Here is a 7,077-nt window from a genome sequence, read left to right as displayed (position 1 = left end):
TAAAGCAAGCTGTCCTTTCTGTATAAGCCATCTCCTTTCCTCCAAACATTTATATTATAGTACATAAAATTTGACTCCACCATGTATAGATTATTTTAATCTCCCTTATGTTTCTCCTGTGGTTTCCTTTTTGGCTCAGAAGTATCTTGCTATGATATTGAAGAACAGCTATCATATATAGATGGAAAAGAATTAGTTAATTTCCACAAAGCAGATGGAGCATATTCCAGTGATTCAACAGTTTCCATGGGTGTTGGTCTAAGTTTTGCTTTGTGCCTCTAGTTCAGTGTTTTGTTACTGTGGGATTGTCAAGAAGATTCACTTAATCACTTAGTCATTATACTAGATTCTGGGAAGGAAACGATGGATAAGATCCTGGTTTGATTTCGAATCTACTTACAGATAAGAAAAGAAATAACTTTGTCAGATTTTTAAAAGCTCTATAATAGGGTATATCTGAGCAATGCCAATAAAAAGAAGTTATAGTTTCAAACATCCTGTGTGTTCTTACGCCCCATTGTCTCTAATGAACTGTCCCCAAAATGTTTGATGTTGGTAGCAAGTGTAGATAAATGGGGGTCACAGATGCAAATGCATAGAGAGGCAAGTAAGAATAAATGAAGTGGGCCGATATTAATTTAGACAGATCAGGAAAATGATCCCAGTGTTGCCAGAACTTCTAATTTTTTAAAGAGAAACTTGAAATCTTTAAAAATGTGACTGTTGCCAATATTTAAATATTTGCTAAAGTCATAAACAAATACAAAACCTTATCTGGGACAAATAACTAGGGGTTGGCCATATTTGGCCTGCAGGTCACCATTTGCAGCCACTGATATAAATGGAGTGGCTCAGTGCAAATGCACACTTATGAACAGTGAGAAAACACCGTTGTTTTATATATTGAAGATTCATCTGTGGGCTTAATGAGTAAGATTTTCTGCTTTTTTACTTTAGACTTGAGACGTGGCACTCAATAATTACTGATTATTTGTCTTAGTGTGTCAGGGTTGCTGTATCAAACAATACCGAATTTATTTTTTTCACATTTTGGGAGGCTAGAAGTACAAAAGCAAGGTGTTAGCATAGCCATGTCTTCTCCAGCGTTCTGGTGGTAGCTTGAGGCAGTCCATTACTCAATCTCTGCCTCTGTCGCATGGCAGTCTGCCTCTTTCTCTCTCCTCCATGCCTACTACTGAGTCCAAATTTCCTTTGCTTGTAAGAACTCCAGTCATATTGGATTAAGGCCCATCCTGACTCAGTTTGGCCTCCCCTCAACTAATAACACCTTTAAAGAGCCTATATAGAAATGGATTCACACCCACAGGGCAGAGGTTAGGACTTGAAAGTGTCCTTTTGGGGGACATGACTCACTCCATAACACTATCCTTTTAACTCGCCCCTTTCTATGCTTTTCTCAGATTTCCCTCTCTGTGGATTCTCCTTCCCTCTTTCCCTCTAACTGATTAAACTATTTTCATTCTCCAAGTAAGCTTAAATGCTACCTGGATCATGAGAATTAAATACTGCCCCATCTGTTCCTGCCTTGTTTATTTCTATTTCTAATATTCCCCTTAGTACTATGGTTCATATGTCTCTCCCTCAACTCAACATAACTTACACTCCATAAAGGTTTCTTGAATCAGCTGGGAATCAAAATCTCATCCAGGGCTGTGTTCCTATTATTTTCTCTTTATTCTTTCCCTTAATTAAACCTGAGAGATAATATTCTAGAGAAATTGGATACTCTAGCCTGATTCCTTCTTTCTGCATTTTCCTTTCATGCATATATATGTCTATTAAAAGAATTACTTGTAAAAAAAAAAAGGGCGGGCCACTGTGGCTCAGCAGGCAGAGTTCTCACCTGCCATGCTGGAGACCTAGGCTTGTCTCCCAGTGCTTGACCATGCAAAAAAGAAAAAGAACTATTTGTACCCTGTCGGTAATCGATAGCAAGTTGCATTTTTTTTTTTAAGGTTTTAATTATCTTTTGACCTCTTTAACTTGTCAGTGACAGATTGGATTCTTGGTTTCATTATCACTAAAGTGTTCAAATGTTTTTATTATGTGCACTGGGATAAGCATCTAAACTCTCGAATTTTGCATTTTTTACATGTTGGACATTCTTTTCTGTATCTGTTTTAGTGCTTAGATTTACAATTTTCTTTTTCATTTAATGGGAAGAGTTCATAAAACATTTTAAAAAATTGTACCTATTTCACAGCTACTGTGGATACTTCTACTGTGATTCTTATTTTTCCAATGTTTTCAGTAGCTTCTGAAAGTTTCCCATGGATTTTATAAGGCAACTCTGAAAATGAGGATAAAATAATGAAATCTGAAAGCATAGGAGATGGTCCAGAAATGTGAATACCCGATAGCCTGTCTGAGCCAATCGACCCATCCTGTGCTTGCCAAGGGCAGACTCACTCTTCTCCATCTGTTTTGTTTGGACTTATCTAAGTGCAGTCTCTAGGGATCCTGTGTGTAATTATATGGCTAAAAAGAGGAAGACTTGGCCAGCAGACCACACGGGTGGGCCAATTCACTGTCGAAGAGGTAGTATTTGTTGTGCAAAATTCTAAAATATTACTTTCACTTAGATTAGACTGAGCTAGGCCAAATAATTTTAGATGAGCCTGACCATGGCCATCAAAATTATGTCAAAGTGCAAAATAAAAATGAGCCCGCATGCCCATCTCCTCTTTTGTAATTGTCTTCATGTAGAACATTGATCAGGCAGCGCCTAATAGCTGATACTCTGTTTTGGATCTCTTGGTTTTTGCTGCTTTGGTTAACCTCTCCATGTGGAATGTTGGGCTCTCAGTATAGACTACGCCTTTTTTAAGTAGGAAAATGTGTAGATATCTTGGATGATTTACTCTTAGCAGAGGAGAGGGGCACAACCAGCCTGAGGCCAATCTTACCTCACTTTCCTCCCAACCTCTCATCTTCTACTAGGACTTTTCACTGGCCAAGCCTAAGCAGAAGCCAGAGGGTGTGGAAGCCCTGCCCATGCGGTGCTCTGAGGTCAGCATCCCAGGCAGAGAATACAGTGGAGAAGGGTGGACAGTACTTCTGGAGAGGCAAGTGCTAGATAGACAGTCAAAAGTTTCTCCATGTTGAGTTTCATGCCTCTCAAAGTTTAATATACATATGCATTACTTAAAGATCATATTAAAATGCAGATAATGTTTCAGGAAGACTGGGCGTGGTACCTGAGATTCTGAACTACTATCAAGTTCCCAAGTGGTCCTGAGGCTACTGGTACATGAATCACAATTGGACTAGCAAAATTATATACCCTTTCTATTATCTTTGGAATTTAAAGTAAATCTTGTCAAAAGTTATACAGCCTGGTCTCAACTCTGAAGGAAGTGTCTGTTGTACACCTGGCAAGGAAGGAGCAGGGAATGACAGACAGCATTTCCTTCCTCCTTCCCCAACCAAGGAAAGTAACAACATTTGCTAGAGGTAGGTCAGCAAATGACCTCTAGAAGAATAAGAGGGAAATGGCTGCAGCCAAACTGAACCTTGGACAGAGTGGAGACTGATGGCCTATGCCCATGGAAGCAGAGACCAACTGACTCAGGAAAACACATAAAATACCACCATCATTGAGGATTCCCTGGCCAAGGGGCAGAGATCCAACTAATTCAATAAATAGAGTCTTGGAGTTATTGTAAATAATGGCAAAATGACCTTATTCATGTTTACAGACTAGGGAAACCTGAACTTACAGTGAATGAATAAAGTTTGACAGTTCAGGCTCAAATCCACTGCAGAATACCCTGTGCTTTGTATTATATTTGCTCCATTGTTAACAGTTTGCCTTTCACAGTTGTTTGTATTTAGTTCATGTAATTATTGAGAACAGATAATCCTACATGGGCTAGGGCCTCTCTAGTTGAATCCTATACGTTAACAAAGCACAAAAACATGTTTTTGACTGCACACAGGCTGCCTCAGCTTTTTGCTACATTGCATTTCTGGAAATGTCATTGAGGGCAACACAATGACAAGGAGCAAATCATATTTTCTTCTCTTGTCATGGTGTAGCCTACACTTACCTTCTTTTTCCGCTTAATGGTGTTCCTGAATTGATAAGGCAAAATGTTGACAGAATGACTTTGAGGCTAATGAATCAGCAGGGAAGCTGTTGAATGAATGAAATAATGAAGGGAAATGTGAAGTAGAGGAGTTTGTCAGCATATGTGGGATAGCAGATGGATGAAATTTAAGAGCGGACAAGAGTGAGGACTGCCTGGATATTTTCTTTTTCTTTAGTAGCATAATTGAGAATAGTCTAAGTCCCCTTCCTAAGCAAAATCTAAAGAGAAGAACCTTTTTCTTTTCCCCTGCATGGGTACGCTCTGGGAATCGATCGAGGAGAACTTTTCTAACTTAGTGATGTTAATCAAAGCATTCTGAATAAATTTCTGCAAGCCGTAAGGCCCTGTTTGGAGATGAGGAGGTCAAGGATACAAGGGAAGGTGGAAGTTGACTGGCTTATGGACAGGGAATACGACAGTAGGACGCTGTTTTAGATTCCTAGGTGGCTCAAAGCAAATGCTATGGAATGGGCCGGCTTACACAATGAGAATTTATTCACTAAGGTTTTGAGGCTGGGAAAATGTTTAAATCAAGGCATCATCAAGGTGATGCTTTCTTTCCAGAGACTGTCCACGAGCGATCCTTGGCTCCTGTGCTACACAGCAAGGCACATGGCAGTGCCTGCTGGTCTTTCCCTTTCTTCCGAATTTTGGTGATTTCAGCTTCCTGCGTCGGTGGCTTTCCCTCTTTCATATCTGAATTCATGCCATTTATAAAGGACTCCGGTAGAAGGATTAAGACCCATTCTGATTAAGGTGGATCATAACTTTTACTGAAGTAGCCCCACCAAAAGGTCCTTCTTACATGGGTTCACACCCAACAGGGATAGATAAATTTAAAAACATATTTTTCTGGGGTACATCCAGCTTCAGTCACCACTGACACTGATACTAAAGCAAAACACTACTAATAGCAAATACCTACACAGCACTGGCTGTATGCCAGACACTGGTCTAGGAGCTTCACATAATAAAATCTGAGGTAAAAGCCACAGATAACTGCTCTCACAGGAGGTCTGAAGGTACATGTCCAGCCGTTTAGTAATTTTGCCCCACCTTTCCCTGTTCAATGGACAGAGTGGAAGGATGGGGAGAGCCGATTTATTTTTATTTTTTCTTTTTCTTCTGGCAATTCACATTTTAGCAAATACAGATTTTTTAAAAATGAATTTCTGAAGCCTATTTTCAATAAAGGTGGATTAAAATAGGAGTGAGGGAGATGTTTTTGTTTCCTTTGTGAAGTTTGGTGACAAATTCTTTTGAGACTTACACAACTGCCTGTCCCACGTAATATGAACTCCCTCTATACTACAGTTGTTCTCCATCCCCTCTGCCGGTCTGCAAACCAGTGTCTCCAAGCACACCCGAAACCTAAGGATGATCACATTGATAAACCTAATCCTGGGGCCCTCATAGAAGATATTAAGAATTACCCTATGCTTTACCAACTGCTAAATAAACTAGTCTAATCAGATGATGTGTGCTGGAACCAGATAATTTCTAAAGACGCTTGCAAATCTATTTCAGACTGTATGACCAATCTCATCCTCCCTGGGACTGACCCATCAATGCCCTCCTGGCTGAAACTTAGTCTAAGCTTCCTGGAAGCATGTACCACACAGGAATTGTAGCTTTATTCTCAGTTCTGGGAACTCCAGTTATGACCTGTCACATGGGAGACCAAGGAATGGGGTGAGAGCGGGTATTAAAGAGAGGGTAGATGTAGAATAATTCATCAATCAATCCATCATAAATTTTGACCAAGAATCTTCAGGCATGCTTGGTTCCTTTGAGCTCAGGGGACACTGCGAAGATGAATACTGGGTTTTCATTTGGCTCATTTTAGAAACTACTAAGCCATAAGGCAAGCACATCTTGGTGGCCTTCGAGAGATCTTTTCTATGTGCGAGGGCAAGAAATATCTGAGGGACTGTTAAGTTTGACTTGGAGATTCTGCCTACATCTGACCTATATATTTAGTAACATGGCCAACAATCTGAGTCAGGAAGTTAGGAAAGTTTTCATGCACTTTGTTTTTATCTGTATTTGGCTAAATTTTTGAGTTGCCATGAGGAAATAAACAAACAAATGCAGCTTTCCCTCTCTTCCACCTCCACACGCCACTCTGCACAACATGAGTGTTTCAGGCTGATGACAGTGGCCCCTTTTGGCTGATTTACCTCATCCTCCCCTGTAGCTCTTTCTGCTTGGCAGCCCAGGGGCTGAGCAGGGGCCACGGGGAGGTGACACTGTGGAGAAGAAGGCTGGGAAATCATGGTGTGAGCACTGAGCTCAAATCCTTACTCTCATACTTGACCTCTGCCTGCAGTCTCCACCCCACTCAAGACTCTGAGAATAAACCTGTTCCTCACTGGGGAATTAAGGAGTGCACCACTTCAGTTCATGCACTCTTGAGTTCTCTACTCTGACCGTAGGCTCCAAGCCTGATACCTGGGCTTCTACCTTGACCTATGAGCAACTGGGTCATTGTCTTGTCACGCTGGTCTTGTGTCTTGTCCTGAGTTCCAGTTTGTCTAAGCCTGAGGTCCTTCCTTTGAACTTGAGCTATTGGCTAAAACTTTTTTCCTTCACAGCCAGGTGTCCCCTATTTTAACTGTTAGCTAAGCTGCTTGCAGAACACTTTTGTGTTTTGCCTTCTTCTTGGTGCTCCTCTGCTTATCCATCGTGGCTCCTGCCCCCATACTCTGATATGTGGCTTTGCTCTGATCACATGGGTATGCATGCTCTTATTTCATTTAGGTGATTTTCAAGAATTCTCACTGTTGGAAAAAGGTACAAGGGTGGGGAGTGTCAGTCAAGCTTACTAGCTCTACTTCTTATACCCCATCTTTTGTCTTGCCCTTGGGAATTTCTCACAAAGGAATGGCTGCTGCTCCTATGTATTCAGATTTGTTTCATTGAAGGGGGAGAAACAGACTCTGCCCAGTTGAAGTAAAAAGGAGAA

This window comes from Tamandua tetradactyla, chromosome 3 (assembly GCF_023851605.1).
Source record: "Tamandua tetradactyla isolate mTamTet1 chromosome 3, mTamTet1.pri, whole genome shotgun sequence".
NCBI lineage: Eukaryota > Metazoa > Chordata > Mammalia > Pilosa > Myrmecophagidae > Tamandua > Tamandua tetradactyla.
This window is presented reverse-complemented; position numbering follows the sequence as displayed.